This window comes from Acipenser ruthenus, chromosome 9 (assembly GCF_902713425.1).
Source record: "Acipenser ruthenus chromosome 9, fAciRut3.2 maternal haplotype, whole genome shotgun sequence".
Taxonomy (NCBI): domain Eukaryota; kingdom Metazoa; phylum Chordata; class Actinopteri; order Acipenseriformes; family Acipenseridae; genus Acipenser; species Acipenser ruthenus.
Window position 1 is genome coordinate 52,195,527 of NC_081197.1, and position 18,594 is coordinate 52,214,120.

Below are 18,594 nucleotides of genomic sequence, written 5' to 3' on the forward strand. Positions count from 1 at the left end.
TGTCCGAGAGTAAAAAAAAAAAAAAAAAAAAAACTACATGTCCCAGGAGCCTCCATGGCATAGACAGGATGGGCGGGGACTCCTGGGTATATAAGGAGGCAAGCTGAGAGAGTCAGGGCAGTTCGTGGGAGGTTGCCGCAGGGAACAGACTCCAGACTCCAGACTCCAGACTCCAGACTCCAGACTCCAGACTCCAGACTCCAGACTCCAGACTTCAGATTCCAGTTTGCTTGGAATAAAACTGGAATACCACAGCCTGTTGCAAACTTGAAAGGGGTATGTGATTCAGGACTGCTGAAGTTTATGCAATTTGTTTTTTTTAATAGTTAAATTGGCGGGTGAATGAAATCACCAATGTTAATTTGCTACAGTGTGGGAAAGTTAAACTAATATAGCCAGCCAAATAGGGAACCTGGGAGTGAGAGGTAAACCTGAAGGCATGTGACTTTGTGATTGAATATAAAAATAACCACACGGACACGTGAGAGACTTTGAAAAAAAAACAAAAAAAAAAACTTTATTTTGTTGAACACTATTTCTGGTGGGGAAACCAGAAAGCCCACCTTCTTCACATCTGGGAGGTCTGGATCGGTCATCTCAGCAACGCAGGAAGTGTTGGACCTTGTGGAGCAGTTTCACCCAAAGTTTCCTGATACTTACCTGAAGGTGAACCACTCGGAGCTGTAATTAAAGGAATAAAGAGGGAATAAAAAAAAGGAGAAACAAGAAAAGAACTGTAGGTCTGTTGCGCACGTTGTGCGACGGAGTCTCCACTCACCTTACAGAACCTTCCTTACTGCCCAATTGGTGAACTGGGGAAATACTTGCCTACAGACTCAAGCGGTGTTTGTTTATTTCACTGTGTTTGTTTCACTGTGTAGAGGGGGACAAAGAAGAAAGTCAGTTAGGCCCGAACAGGGCTAGGCATATTATTTTTGGTTTGTTTGTTTATTTTGTGTAAATAATAAACTTACCTGGACCATACAGTCCACTCTTTGAGAAACTCTTGTCTGGATCTCCTGCTTTTGGTCTCCCCCACTTACTTGTCTGTCACTATATATATATATGTATATATATATATATTATTATTATTATTATTATTTATTTCTTAGCAGACGCCCTTATCCAGGGCGACTTACAATCGCAAGCAAATACAAATACATTCAAGTGTTACAATATAAGTCATACAATAAGAACAAGAAATACAATAATTCTCAAGTGTGACAAACCACAATTCAATAATACAGCAGATAATAGTGAAAGTTACATCAGGATATGATTAAGTAGTGATAGTTACATCAGGATATGATTAAGTACAAAATACTACAGATTAAACACTTGGGAGATTACAATATTCTGAGGTACAGGATTAAATGCAGTAAAATAGGGGGCAGATAAGAGCAAAATAAAGCATATTTAAATGAAGGGTGATAGTGTCCCAGGATACAACAGAGGAGTTCTACAGGTGCTGTTTGAAGAGGTGAGTCTTAAGGAGGCGCCGGAATGTGGTCAGGGACTGGGCAGTCCTGACATCTGTAGGAAGGTCGTTCCACCACTGCGGAGCAAGGGTGGAGAAGGAGCGGGCTCGGGAGGCAGGGGAGCGTAGCGGAGGTAGAGCCAGTCTTCTGTATGTATATATATATATATATATATATATATATATATATATATATATATGCTAACTTCACTATATGAACCCTTCTTATAACGAACACCAATTTTTAACGAGCCCAACAGCAAGAAACGATTTTTTCAATGCAAATAGCCCTATTAGAACGATCACGTACAGGATTAACCCGGATACAACAATCTCAGTACTGACTGACACTGAACTTTCTCCAGTGTCAAGTGTGTTATTCTCTCAGTGAAAACAAAGACCATGGTTGACTAATTCAAAGATAATGCTAATTCAAAGATGACCTATTGTAGTACGAATCATGCATGACGAATGCAATCGTTGCCTGTCCGTCATCTTCACACAAACTGCAACCAGGCAACGGGCGTGAGGAGCAATCTGCGCTGGATAGTTTTTGCAAGAGAAAGGACATGTAATTACTGTATTCGGCATGTAAGTGTACATTGTTTCCTTTTTAATTTCTTTACAGTTTTCTTTTAAACATACCAGGGGGAAATTAGTGTTGGTGTAATTTATATGTGGAAACAGGTTTGTTTTATTATTATTATTATTATTATTATTATTATTATTATTATTATTTTATGGAACTGCAAGTATAGAGGGCGGGACTCTGACTCCTGATGGGCACCACCAAAAATTATACAAACCCAGCGCCTATGGGGGTGTTTATAGGAATTTACTATATACATGTATTCAACGTTAATTATAGGGTGTTACACTTCCATAAATTAGAGTTTGTAAACTTTGGATGACCACTGTATACGCACACACACACGGTATAAATCTATTTTCTAGTAGATTACAGGATTACATTTTTAGGTGCCCTGCCAAATGGGCAAATGAACATTTCTACATATTGTGGCCGTCCTGCCAAAATCTCTCCAAGAGCAAGGCGTAAAATCGTCCAGGAAGTCACAAAGAACCCTAGAACAACATCCAGGGATCTGCAGGCCTCTCTCGCCTCGGCTAAGGTCAGTGTTCATGACTCCACCCAGAAAGACACTGGGCAAAAATGGGATTCATGGCAGAGTAGCAAGGCAGAAACCATTGCTCACTAAGAAAAACATGAATGCTCATCTCAAGTTTGCCAAAAAGCACCTGGATGATCCTCAAGAGTTCTGGAATAATGTTCTATGGACAGATGAGTCAAAAGTGGAACTTATTGGCCGACATGGGCCCCATTATTTCTGGCGAAAACCGAAAACTGCATTCCACAGTAAGAACCTCATACCAACGGTCAAGCATGGTGGTGGTAGTGTCATGGTTTTGGGATGCTTTGCTGCATCAGGACCTGGACGCCTTGCCATCACTGAAGGAACCATGAATTCTGCTCTGTATCAGATAATTCTACAGGAGAATGTCAGCCCATCTGTCCGTGAGCTGAAGCTGAAGCGCAGCAGGGTCATTGCGCAAGACAATGATCCGAAACACACAAGCAAGTCTACATCAGAATGGTTGAAGAACAAGAAATTTAAAGTTTTGGAATGGCCTAGTCAAAGTCCAGACATAAACCCCATTGATATGTTGTGGCAGGACATGAAACAAGCAGTTCATGCTCAAAAAACCAACAAATGTCACTGAGTTGAAACAGTTCTGCATGGAGTGGGCCAAAACTCCTCCACGGCGCTGTGATTGTATTACTTGTATTGTAACACTTGAAATGTATTTGCTTACGATTGTAAGTCGCCCTGGATAAGGGCGTCTGCTAAGAAATAAATAATAATAATAATAATAATAATAATAATAACTACAGGAAGCATTTGGTTGCAGTTATTGCTGCTAAAGGTGGCGTAACCAGTTATTGAGTCTAAGGGGGCGATTACTTTTTCACACGGGGGCATTGGGTGTTGCATAACTTTCTTTAATAAATAAATGAAATATGTATGAACTTTCTGTGTTATCTGTTCACTCGGGGTCCCTTTTATCTAATATTAGGTTTTGGTTGAAGATCTGATAACATTCAGTGTTAAAAATATGCAAAAATGCAGAAAATCAGACAGGGCAAATACTTTTTCACGGCACTGTATCTCTTCAGCCAAAGAATAAGCCACAGTAATTTAAGAGCAACGTTACTGTTATGTAAAACAGTATGTAGCATGAGCTGTGTACTAAAGGAGGGTCAGCTGTTGAACAAAGTTTATTTCTCAACCTGACCATTTAAAAAAATGTGAAAGCAGAACACACAGAAATGCGTGTGGTCAGCTGGCTTGCATTCCCTTCCCTTCTCCCCTACTCTGGCCGTACATACAACGACCTTCAAACTTGATTATTTCGACCTACAGCCACAAACACTCATGCATTAATCAGGTAACCCGGTTCCTAGAAGGCCTGGAACCGACTCTGAATTCTCCTACCCGATGCCATGCTTAATATATATATATATATATATATATATATATATATATATATATATATATATATATATATATACTATTTACAGCTAATTATAAATTGTGCACACCTACCACTGTAAGTCTGTGATATTATTATTATTATTATTATTATTATTATTATTATTATTATTATTATTATTATTATTATTATTATTACAATGATGGTAAAAAAAAAAATCGGTATCTGATGTTTTGATTTGTATCAGCCTAACAGTAGCTAACAGCTTCATAGAGCATGTCTGTAATATTTCCCAGACATTGATTTCATAGCTTTTCCATTTTCATATGCAAAACATGTCTCCAGCCACCACATCCATCCTATCTTTCCCCAAACAGTCTTTATGAAACCCAATCTAAGGGGAACTGCAGACTAAATAAAAATTCACTTTGATTTGCCCTCCTGCTGAGAATGGGGCTGCTTTGTTTCAGTCAGCAGAACCAGCAATCCAGAAAGCTATGTTCTGTTTTGCATGGCTGATGGTGTGACTTAAGGATCACAATCAGGCCGTTTATGCTCCTCGGCACTCGGCATCTCATCCACATCCTGTGCTGTCTTCCTTTTCCTTTCCATTTTTCAGTTTTTTCAAGTTGCCTGTCTCCTGCCTCCTGCCTGCCGATGTGTACCTGCAGGGCAGAGCCAGGACAGACCCCAACACTGTTTACTTTGGCATACAATAAATGGCTATATGATTACACAGTAAATGACTATTTATTTGTATTTACCATTCCCCTTGCCCTGTTTTAAGGTTTAGATCACAGAGACACAGACCTAAAGAAAAACTATGTAAGCAGAATGGGGGGTGGTTGGATTCATATATCTATATAACCCTTTAATAACAGTAGTATTAATAGTAGCGCTACTTTATTTTACAAGACAATAAAAGGTAAAATGCTACATTTAATTGTGTTATTATTATTATTATTATTATTATTATTATTATTATTATTATTATTATTACATATAGTGCTAAATTAAATCCAGGCGTTGTTCTATATGATGCATCATCCATAGTTATAGAACACTCAAAGGTTGAATTTGTTGTAAAACTAAAAGTCTTTGTTACATTATTTGTAAATGTCTTGAATGTGATGCAAAGTGCAACAGTTTAGTGTAACTAAGTAATTTGACTAGTGAAACTCCAAAGTTGCTGAAGTTCTGTGCAGTTACTCCAAAAATAAAAAGCAGTTTAACATGTCTTTTTTTGCAAAAAGAACATCACAGTGTTTGTTCAGCACAAGCTTTGTGAATACGACTTGATTGCTTTTACGGTAGTTTGTCCAATAAGTTAAATTGACGTACCACAAAGTCACATAATCCTGTGACTGAGATCGGTTTTTAAACCAAATTGTCTATGGCTTTTACTACACTACCTTAATGAATCCACCAATTTGTTATCAACAAAATTATACTAAATACAGGTTATTTCTTGCTTTTCAGAAGCCCAGAGCCAGATTTGAATTCAACGACCATTATGAATCCACTCATCTGATTCCTGACCTTTCTGACATGTCTGATAGGTACATTGCTGGATCTCCACTATTACATTTGATTGTCCTTGTCTTTGCAACTAGGCTGTGTGCTGAACTGTTTAAAATCCAATTGAGAATAAAAAACACCTTATTTATATTTTTGCCCAACATACTTTGCAGTAATGGTGCGTAACACAATAAAATGAAATTGTTTAGGCTCCAATGTCCTTGTATAATATGCTGTAAAGAATTTTTAAAAAAGACACTAAATGGCTTATTATACATTTCTTGATGACATAAGTTAACCTGGCTTACATACACAATTTGTTTTGGTGTACCGGCAATGCCAAAACAACAATTTAGATTCATCCCTTTCAGTGGTGAAATTGGAATATATTTTACCAATTTACTATGATCACTGTATTTCACTACTCACCCTTACCTCCAAGGAACATAACAAAACCACTCCCCATCACAGCTAGTGGTCTCCTGTGAAAGAACTGCCAGTGCCAAGCCCAACTGTTCTGAAATTCTGATGTGACACAATAAAATTCCAAGCTGGTACAGCTTCTTTGAAGTAGGAAGAATATTTATATATATATATATATATATATATATATATATATATATATATATATATATATATATTGCAAACTGTGCAGGTTGTTGGCATTTGTTGGTTAAATTCCAAGCTGCATGTGTTAGACAACCAGGGGAAATAAAATGTCAGAAAAATAATCCTGTTTGTTTATTTTTCACCGAATATGAAATCTAATATATCTTAAATTTGACGTTGCATGGATAGAAGGTAAAGAAAATCTTTGTTTACAAGCATAGAAGTTCCACTAAGGCACAGACATAGGCAGAATGTTTTCCTAAGATTATTATTAACCATATACCTATTTAAGGCTGTTTTTTTAAAGTAAAGCAAATTGTATTTATGCAGCCAACAGTTTCTAAGGGGGTTGACGTGGCGCACAGTGCTAGGATTGGAGGTAAATAATACGTATTTATTCTATAAATAGTGTGGATTAGCGGGGTTCCAAAAAGTACAGCCTTATACATCCCCATATGTTGCTACAACTGTTTAAATACCATACCTGTTTTACGCTTATAACTGTTTCAAAGCTCTTTTCAAAATGGCCAGTCTTTTACAGGTACATTATTTAAACAGTTCACATGGGGATATATAACGCTATAATTTTTTGGAACCCCGCTTACTCTTTAACATAGCATCTCGATTGCAGTATGTGGCTCCGATCTGGGGCGAACGCAGTCTGGACAAATATCCACAGCACCGAGTACCCTTAGGGAAGGCTGAATGCCTGACTAAAGGGGAGCTAACATCAGCCTGGTTCTAAAAAAATGTATTGAGTCCTAAAGCTTGCCACCAGCAATGTGAATAATTTTAAAATGAGGGCAATGCAGCTGTGAACCAGGACCGCTAAGGGACATAGGGATAGTTAGGTAAAAAACAGAAAGAAAGGAAACCCACTGGCATCTGCACTTAGAAGCTTCCTTTATCGTATATACCCATTTTTATACTGCACATATTCAGTAATAGTTGGCAATACAAGTAAATGTATAAGTGTTACTTTTATGCAGAATTGGTATGTCACAAATTACATTTTGATGTACCTTTTAATTCTCTACATTCTGGATTTGTGCAGTACGGTGTTCTCTCATTATTTTGCTATCTGACCATCTGAATATTTGAAGGCCGTGAATAAGGGAATAGACCTTACACAGTTGAGTACAGTACAGACAGGTCTGTACCCTCCCCCCACCACTCCTGCTCCCACTGCTACGCCTCAATACAATTTACTGCCTTGCGTGAAGTAACCATATTCATGACATAACAAAGGAACACTATAGAGTAGTGTGTGGTTCAGTGGTTAAAGAAAAGGGCTTGTAACCAGGAGGTCCCCGGTTCAAATCCCACCTCAGCCACTGACTCATTGTGTGACCCTGAGCAAGTCACTTAACCTCCTTGTGCTCCGTCTTTCAGGTGAGATGTAATTGTAAGTGATTCTGCAGCTGATGCATAGTTCATACACCCTAGTCTGTGTAAGTCGCCTTGGATAAAGGCGTCTGCTAAATAAACAAATAATAATAAAAGTAGAGTATTTTCAGTAAATTATATATCTGCAATATGAATATTAGAAGTGCTATCTTGTACACAAACATTTTTTATACAATGCAGTCCTGACTGCAGAATCTAGGAAAGACACCGTTTGTGTAACCTGGTTAAAGCCAAGTTAAGATGAGGTGGAAAGTACCACCTTCTACAACCACTATTCACACTTCCTTCGAAATTGCTACCTTTCCTTAAACACTGACTTTCCTACCTATTTCCCTTACTGTCAAGCTCACAGAAAGTGAATTTAAAAATAGTAATATGGCTGTGCCATATTACTATGATTAAGCTTTTTTTTTTGTACAAAATACTATACTGCTGTTACTATACTGACACCCAATTTACATTGCACAGATTTGGTTTACTAATGGTTTGTATTTAGGAGAATGCTGAAAATGATGTAAATTGGTAACTTGTGCTTTTTGATAATCAGGCATTTAAATTGATTCCGGCATTCGCCTCCCTGACAGCCATATGACAGATTCCATGGAAGCAGCCGCCCTCATCTACAATAATAACTATATTGGTATCTATAGCTGCTGCTGGAGCCTGGAAGATAATGGCAAAAAATTGGACTGCCCAAAAAAACAGTGCCAGAGCTTTGAAAGAAGGTGCACCATCGACTGCACAAGAAACCAGGGTGTCTCTTGAGACTATTTAGTTAGGTCTTGACTCAGCAGCTTTTTGTAAAGAGATACCAGTGTTTGTAATGTTATAGGCTGCATGGGATTTCATAGCTCCACCTCCCTTGGCTTTAGCAGTACCCCAGGGTTTCACAGTTTTCCTTCCCAGGTTAAAACTCAGGGAATTAAAAACCAGCCTACTCTACACAGACTATGAAATTGAGAGAACTTAGCATTGGAGTTCAAGCAAAAAACAAGGCAAGTGCTCATGTATGGTTACTCTAAAACTTTTCTTTGAGGAGCTCAATGGAAGAATAAAATAATCATGTTATTAAGTATATATGTGTATTTACAGAACACTACACAAATGTATCTGAGCTTTCTTGCTTGTGTTAAGTGTAGTTAAAATTAAACTGCACTAGCACAGTCATTTTTATTTATTTACTTCAAATTGAATTCAGTTTTAGTTTCTCTCTTTAGTAATAAGAGTTTTTTTTGTTACACTTTATTGATTTCTCACTATGATGTAAGAGGTTTTTTCAATATGTAATATTTTAATATTTCAATATGCATTTAAATGACATACATATATAATTTTAATTAAAAATCAGAAAAAAATGTAATCATATTACATAATTAAAATGTTATATCCATAATGGTATTAACACACTCAAGCATTCAAAATACAGCTATTATATGCTTATAATTTTATTTGCACATTAAATGTACAATTTGTCACAGGACTCTTCTCCATGCCCAGATCCTGCTGCATCAAATGCACGGTAATTGAACGTTTCTTAATCAAAAACACCTTCCAAGCTTGGCAGCAACACATAGCTTACTGTGTGAAATAAAGTGTCTTTTTGAAAAGTTCAGTTCCTTTTTCTTTTTCCTTTAGGGCCATGGTGGTAAAGGAAATATTTTTATCTGGGCCTCAGGAAACGGCGGTCTGGCTAACGATCACTGTGGAGCTGATAGTTATGTGAACAGTATTTATACAGTGGCAATTGCAGCTGTCACAAACCTGGGCCTGAGTTCCTTCAACTCAGAGGCTTGTTCAGCACAGGTGGCAGTAGTCCATGTATCGTCCTGCAGAGCATTACTGGGCTACATAAGTATGAAACTTCAGTCTAGCCTAGTGAGTCAAGAGGAGGCCTTTCATCTTTCATACACAGACAAACGGAGGAAAGGAGAACCATATGAGTAAATATTCTGTTGGAATCAGAAGTGAAATTATTTTACAGCGGTAAACATGATCACTTTACAATTTTTGCCACGGTGATATCGTTGAACGGCTCCATTTTGTTTTTTCTAAGACATTCTGGTAGTGAGAAAAAGTAACCCTTTTTAATGCAGTTTAGTGCATTTGTGTTATTCTACACTTGTTGAAGTGAAGATTTGTTGATGAAAGCATTAGGAAAAATGTTTGTTTACTGTAGTCAAGCAGCCTACAGTGTCTTTATCTAAAATGTTACACAGCAGTACATAAACTGTTTTGTTAATACATTTTGACTTACTTGTCCAGATTTGTGTATTATGTTTTTAACCTTAAATGATTATGTGGTCTCCACTGCCAAAATTCAACAAATATAGCAAGTCCACAGTTAATTGGTTACCTAACATTGGCTTGATGTTGACTCACTGTTAGTAATTAAGGTTTATCCTGTAGTTTTTTGGATTTTTTTTTTTTTTCAAATTCAACTTTCCTTTTTTCTTCTGAACCTCCCAATCTACCACTAGGCTGTCTTTTTGTAGAATGTATGGGAGGCCACAACAAATCCCAGCTCCTTGTAAGAGTTGACCTTACATGTACCTCCCATAGGACATGTGAGGCCAACAGCGAAATTGCTCATTTTCACTGAAGGGGTTGGGGCCTTAACTCTGAATTTAAATTGCAATAGTCTTGAATGATGTGTTCTACACCTTTTGACAGTTTGAAACGTGTGCTATTTGTGTGCCACGTCAATCAGGTCTGCTCATGTTATACCCCACTCCCCCACCAATATAATTCAAGATGTATTTATCATTTATAAAATGGCTTTGGTATTAATCTGTTTGAAATTATTAACCAAACGTCTACAGTATGTAAATAAAATGGAATTTCATGCCTGTTAAAATAAACGTTATATATAATATATAAACTTGGAACCAGGTAGTAAGCACAGTCTTCCTTAAATTACTGTCAGGTTGTTTTTGGGAGAGGCTGCCCATGTCCATTGCATCCCTTTTACTTATTCTGCAGCTTTGCCCGGTCCACAATGAAAGGCACTACATAAAATAAAGATTGATTGACAACAGACCCAACCACTATGAGCTCATGCTGTATTTCATGTTCATTTTGGACAACCTTGTATAGTTTCAAAGGGAGCTGCTGCCAGAGTGTCAGTGAATTCCTGCATGGATCTGCTTTGAAAAAAAGATTTCCTAAGGATGTGTGTTCCAAAAACATTTTATTTGAGTTAATTAGGTTTATTTGGGAATGTTATGCTTTTTTAAAGGGTATACATGATGTCAGTGTGCGCACGTCCATGAAATTGATTTTGTTTTAATTTGTCAAAGAAAAAATAGCAACAGCATATACTTTTTAAAGGTGTTTTTGTGTTGGAAAACCTAACCAAAATGTTATCACAATATATGAACATTGTAACAGTTTAAATCCCTTGACCATCTCTCTGTGTTTTGGGTAAATATTTCTATATGCCATATTATTTTGTTGTGCACCAGCTCCCTGGCATGAAAATGTTGATTACACTCATTAGCCGAGAGGATATGGGCACTGGTCCAATGAACACAGATCCGCCTTCTGATTTCTGCCATTAAATTGCAGAGGGATTCACAGGCTTAACATTGTGGGTGTGAGAATAATAAAACTGAACTCCATCTTTAGCCCAGTTGCCATGGATGCAGTTAAAGGTCATAGTGGCAGCTGTTAACTACTTGCCTTTTTAACAGTTGCTTCTATTCCAACAACTGTATGTGGTTATGCACCTTAGTTGCTGTGAAATTGACATATATTATTTCCACACCTTCTATTCTGCATACACTGTTTATATATATATATATATATATATATATATATATATATATATATATATATATATATATATATATATATATATATTCATATGCAGTTCTAAAGTTCATCACAGCACATCCCACACCTTCTTTGTAATAGATAGAGATCTAAAGCAATTGAATACTTACCCGGTGCTAGTGGTAATGTTCTTTTAGGGAAAATAACTTAATTAGATGTCATATACAGACAGGATTTGTGCTACTGGACTGTGTTTTTCCTGCGATCAGAAAACAAAAATCCATCTTTTCTCAGCCACAAGTAGCAAATTAATACATTCTAATGGAACACAATTCTATATTCAAAACTGATGACAGTAATCAGATTTTAAGCATGTAAGTACTATATACATATGTTATTATTACATAAACTATAGAAGTCAAGAGAAATGCTTAATGTTATACTTTAAACTGGGTATTTGACTATGGGAAAGATTTATTTTGTGAATGCATACAGTATGTATGGTGGGGGTTCATGCACAACAAGGTGTGAAAAGGTAGGGAAGGGGGTGGGAAATGCAAATATAAATGTTAAAAGGAATAAAACATGTGTATTATAAAGGTGTTAATAAAATAGTAGTAATAATGGGATGAAAATATGACTTATAGAGGTAACCAAGCCTTAAATAATCATTTTCTTACCTCACATTAAAAGAACAACATTCTCACTTTCCATTCCTAACATTTTGTTTGATGTTTAGTGTTATGTAGCAGGTCCTCTATTATGACCCCACCTGTCCCCACATAGAGAACTATACTATGAGGCTCTGGTAAGATCCTAATATATGCTTTACAAGAATGGTGATGATAAATGGAGTATGGAAAAACAGGACGTGCGAATGCTGTAATACTAATAAATGCTTGGTTAGCACACATCTAATAATGTGTTATTGAATCCCTACATATATTCTGCAATATATAAAAGACAAATGTCCCTGTAGCAAGACAGGAGATCAACAGATGTTCTCCTGTATATCTCTATATTAATGATAAAGGCATGACTGGGTAGATGCAGTCTTTTTTTGTATTTTTAAATTGTTTCACCAGCCTCATCTTGCTCAGAAATGTTGTTTTGGGTATTGTGAAGCCATTATTTCAACTTTACATAATGCATACATTTTTCACCAAATACAATCGCCTTTTAGACTAGGTTTGGAGCCTGTAAGACTCACACTATAGATGGACTCTAACAGTACCCTTGGTTGGAATATGTACATGTTTTTATATACATATTGCAATTCCAGTTTATTATTTATTGAAATATGTTGCATATGGCCTAATTGCTTGGGTATCTTTTTTTCATTAAAATATTTTAAGTATCTCAGAAATTGTGGTCTTAAGTAAACCTTATGCTGTTGTGTATGAATGTGCCCGCATCCTTTTGAACCACTATAGCCTTAATTAGAGACCATCTTCCAATGTCCTTGTTTACAGTTTGTGTTAGGTGGCTGATTGGAGAGGAATGACATTTTGACAGTTTACTGTTGCACTGAATATTGTGCAAACAAAAGGTGCTGATGAAAACTGGGAACCCATTATTATGTAAATTACTGCTGACTGACACAGATTCCATCTCCCAGCCATTGTCATTTGGTCCAGTTATACTCAATGATAATCATTTTCATGATTGCAGACTTCAAAAATGACCAGCAATGTGAATTAGCTTGTACTTTTATCTACTGCCAGTACTTGACCCTACATTGAAACAAGACATTTTTGTTATATAATAAACAAAAAATGTAATTGGCAGTTCTGTCTACTGCACAGGATGCGTCAGACAAATTTTGAAATCTGTTGAGATTTGGCAGATTCAAAAAGTACACAAGAGGTTTATGCCGTTACAGTGTACTAACAGAAACTCATACAATTCAATGACAGACATTTCGACTAAGTCTTTCTCAATGTGCATGTAAAATATATAGTGTTGGGGAAGTTATTTTGGACCCAGAGAAGGAATTCCGTTACAGTTGCAGTTGACTCGTTAGGTAACTTATTACTTAAAAAAAAAAACTGTTACGACAGCCTCCTCGATCTGTTGAGAGAGGGGTGTGAAGAGCACAAAGGCTCAGCCAAAAATGTAGTGCCGTCCTTTTTGGCGACAATCACAATTGGACTGCACCATTCGCTCCTGGAAGGCTCAATCACCCCAAGTTCGAACATCGCCCCCGCTCCTCTTTGTTAACACCACTTCGTTGACTTTCCGGGATCCGATATGGTCTCTCTCGAACCGTGGTACCTAGGCGAGTGATAATGTCATATTCAACAAGATTAGTTCTGCCGGGCAAGTCAGAAAAAAAATCATTGAACTCAAATTAACTTGCGCAGCTCTCTTTGCTGATCTGGAAGTAACTGTTTCCTCATTGGAATGTCTCCGGTGCTAGGGGCCTCTATACAGGGTCCTAAATCATCCTCTACTTCGCCTGGGGCTATAAATAAGCCCCCCCTTGCCTGCGATCAGGCTGTTTAATTTCATAATTTACATTTCCTATAGCCCGGATCACCTCATACGGCCCCTGCCATTTAGCACACAGTTTTTCGATTCCAACGAGGGAAGAAGCAGCATTACTTTGTCTCCTGGTCAAAAGGTCTGAATTTGTGCGTTTTTATTGTAATGGCCATATGGTTCATAAATTGTAACCAACAGCAAATTAAAAACAAATGAGACATCTAATTATGTCCATGTAAATAGTGCATAATGTTAATGTAGTTTTCAAACCTTGGTTTTTTTCTCCTTTGGACAGTGGGGTTGATTTTCTTTTCTTTTTGTTTTTCTTTCTTAATTTACCATTATGTTTACACTGGAGATTTGTCACATTTTACACAAAACAAGGCAAAGGCTAGAGACAGCAGGGATATGAAAATTGGAGAGTGCAATATTTAAATGCCAATGTTTCTTTAAAGCGGTGGTACAGAACTCAGTCCTGGAAGGCCGGTGTCCCTGCAGGTTTTTAGTCCAGCTGCACCCTAAAGTACTTTATTGGACCTTATTAGAAGCTTAATTGGTCCAATTAACAAATTTAGGGTATGGTTAGAACAAAAACCAGGAGGGACACCACTGCTTTAAACTGTTACTGTGGGGAAAGTTTTTTTTGTAAGCACTTTAACTCTAATGATCGCTAATAGTCGTTAGAATTTGCACGATAATCAATGTCAATGTCAGGGTTGGATTTACAACACTAGTAAAAATGTATTAAATCAGCTCACAATATGTCAGTGGTGACCTTTAATCTCAAGGTATAGAGAACCAGTCCTTGCAAGAAGGAGGTGGCACTTCACATATTGCACAATAAAGGCAAGACATGTTTCAAGACCAAAAGCAGGATTGCTGGTGTTGTAGATCATTTAATTGATAAGACATCCTTTTATATATAGCACAGAAGGGCAGCAGGATTTTTTTCAATAACATTTTTAGCTCACAACCACTGTAATAAAGATAACTTATGACATTTTATGCAGTGTTATCATTAAAAATTGCATACAGTAATAATAGTTTTTGTGTGTGTCTATATATATTGTAAGTAGGAAGAAACAGATATGTTATTGTTCTGAGTAGTTTATTGGTAAGTTTTGCAATAAAGAATAAGAACAATCTGCCTTTGCTTCAAAATAGCCCCCTGTAAGATTGAGTAAGAAGCCAGTGAAGAGGTCTCAAAATGGTTACAATGAAATTCACATTGTATGATTAATTTACTTTTAAATTGTATTATTATTATTATTATTATTATTATTATTATTATTATTGGAAACACAGGGGTTGTCCATGAGCACTGTTGGAGGTTGCAGTTGTAATGCTGCACAGCCACCCAGGTTTATTTTATTTTAAACTTGTGTAAAATAAAATAAGTATTTTATTTTACACAAGTTTACGCAACTCGGGTTGCACTTGTGCGTGGCCGCCACTAGGGTACCAGCAATGGTCACCCTATTATGGGACTGCTTCAGGGTAAACCACGTGGTAAACAAAAATAACTACAAACACACAGTGGGGAAAAAGCATCTATAAAAATAAAGTACCGCCAAAACAAATCCCCTAAAGTAATTCCGGAACAGCAACCCCGGATACACAAACTGTTGCCATGTAGTTCTTTCTTTATAGTGATCCTGGTTTCACACATGGTGATCTCTTATTGTTTTACTCAGAGGTTAGGAATGCACCTGCTGTTTAGGAATCCCGGCTGCCAGCCCCTGTAATCAAACACAGCAGGCAGCACTTCGCAGGCGGAGCATCTGGCTCTTTTTTTTTTCAATAAATTATTTAGTCAAACAAACACATATACCCATGTGCAGGGCCTCAGCCCTGCCACAATATTTAATTACTAAATGATCAATATAGAAACAGACATTTAAGAGAAGAAAAAAAAGAACAATGTACGCTATCCTGGACTCTAGTGCTGTCCATGTCCTTTTTTGCACTTTGACCCATGACATGATATCCTCATTTGTATCACTTCCATTTCCTTTTTTTCTAGTTTGAATTGCAAGGGAGTTCCCATAATTGTAGTGTTTCCTCTAAAATGTAATGACATCATATTCAGTGATACAACTGGAGGATTTTCAAATCAGCAGTGAGCTGACTTGGTCTAAAGAAAGAGCTGAGAATTTTTTTTTTTTTTCTGCAGTACAAATGACAGGCATACCAGGCATACACCTGTATGGCATATATGGTAAACTTTCTAAGTGTATGCCTGTGGCGGGGTGCCCCGTCCCTGTGCTTATTTTGTGTTTTATGTTGCGTGTGTTGTGTTAATGTTGGTGTATATGTATTGGTGCACGGGATATAATGGGGCTATGTAGCACAATTGATTTAAAAAATATAGTTGCATTTAGGCACGGGGATTGCACAATCACTTCATGTGCAGTTAAAGTATGTAATAGTATGCAAGCACGGGATTCCCAGCACAGCTGTATATAGACAGTCAGTTTTCATGCACACAGGGTTGGGTGTACAGTGAGGAGGTACGAGAGAGAGAGAGAGAGAGAGAGAGAGAGAGAGAGAGAGAGAGAGAGAGAGAGAGAGGAGAAAATAATTAAAATCGAAAGATATAAACAATTACTACACGTGCTGGAGGACCAGCACAATACTTGCTTGTTTCGTCCACTGTTTGTTAGTGTCTGTTCGTTTGGCCATTGTGCCGCTTTGTTTGTTTAGTGTTTGTGTTTTGCTAGATCTTTCTATTTATTAAAACATGCCAGCAAGCGCATTCACGTTTCACTCGCAGTGCTGTGTGTGTTTCTTCCGGGTCTGTCACCGCTCAGGCCAGCTTGCCACAATGCCACAACATGTTATTTGTATTTTTAACATCATGCTCTTTTGTTAGGTATGTATGAACTTTTTCTAATGCTGTATTAAGGGTGAAAAATAAAAAACTAAAATGACAACAACAAAAAAACATACCCAAAAGAGGAAGTATGCTGTTTTCATCTCGTTTCCAAAGAGCTCTGGGGAATAGCCCAGTCCTTATACATTAGTCTGCATCTAGCTTTAAATTGTAGTTTTAAGCCCTGATATAAATGTTTTATTTATTAATTTATTTATTTATTTGTTGCTAAATCAATATAATATTGTTCCTACAATGAATCGAATGTAACTAATTAAAAAATGTATAAACTGAATATTTTTATCCTCTGTACATTGATTTTTATTCTATTTCATGCGAATAATATAGTAAAAAAAAAAACTCCCCTTAGCGAAAACATCAGAAGGAGTAATATAGTTAAAAAGTGGTGTTACTGGGGTCCCCGAGTGGCTCACATAGTAAAAAGACATAACAGCGTGGTGTGTAATGGTGAGTCATATAGTTTGGGGAGTGCAAGTTAGAATCCTGGCTGTGCAAAGTTCTTGGTCTGGTTTCCACAGGGGGCGTTGCATTAGATCTGGCACTTTTACAGAATTAATAAAATACCTTAACTTATTATTATTATTTATTTATTTCTTAGCAGACGCCCTTATCCAGGGCGACTTACAATCGCAAGCAAATACAAATACATTCAAGTGTTACAATATAAGTCATACAATAAAAACAAGAAATACAATAATTCTCAGTGTGACAAACCACAATTCAATAATACAGCAGATAATAGTGAAAGTTACATCAGGATATGATTAAATAGTGATAGTTACATCAGGATATGATTAAGTACAAAATACTACAGATTAAACACTTGGCAGGTTACAATAATCTGAGGTACAGGATTAAATGCAGTAAAATAGGGGGCAGATAAGAGCAAAATAAAGCATATTTAAATGAAGGGTGATAGTGTCCCAGGATACAACAGAGGAGTTCTACAGGTGCTGTTTGAAGAGGTGAGTCTTAAGGAGGCGCCGGAATGTGGTCAGGGACTGGGCAGTCCTGATCAAAGGTGTGACTATTCCGATTAAGGAAGCAGCAAATAGTAAAACAGACTCTAAAGAGCAATAAAAATCGCTGAATTATTGCGGGAAGGGAAAAAAACCCAAATACACAGAGTGAAGTGGCAAGTGCTGTAAAAATGTTGAAAATGTTGTATGTGAAATCTTGTGATAGTTTTCTTTATAAATATGGTACATCCCAAGCTGCAATGAGAATCCTCTTAACCTCCAGTGCTGCTGGGCACAACCTGCAGACTCCAGTCAACATGGCTCCCAATGAAGAGGTGAATATACTTATCTGACCATTGTTTAAAAAAGAGTTGACTACTTTGATTTGTCGAGAGTTAAAGTCTATGTTAATCTGTATTATTTGTAACCAAAGAACTCTGTCTAAACCCTGTTAAATATTCTGTCTAATTTCTGTTGTATAAAGTGTCTGTCAATCATAAGTAATTGGAATCATTATTATACTTTATTAATAAATGTTATGTTTAGGAGAATAAATATTGAGTAAGACGTAAACATAGTCAATTAAACCATAAATCTTACACACTCACACAGGTTAGGGAAGCAAAATTGTCAGGGACTGTTCCTCCTCATAGTGCTACAGAGGACCTGGCCACTTTCAGATCTCCTGAGCTGTTGTGGGGAATTGCTGTGTTGAGGAAGCGTAATTGGACATCATAAATTGGGAATAAAAATGGGTAAAATGTATGTGAAAAACAAGTTGGCAGTATATAGACATACCACTGATCAGATTATTAAAATAGACCCCAATGCCTTCTAGTTCTGTGGCCTTACTAATACAGTACAAGCTACCACCCATTTGCATATTTTAATAGAAGCCTGCAGTTTCCAATTTTAATACAACTTGTTTAAACTTTTGTTTTACATCCGTCTGTGCTATGATAAAT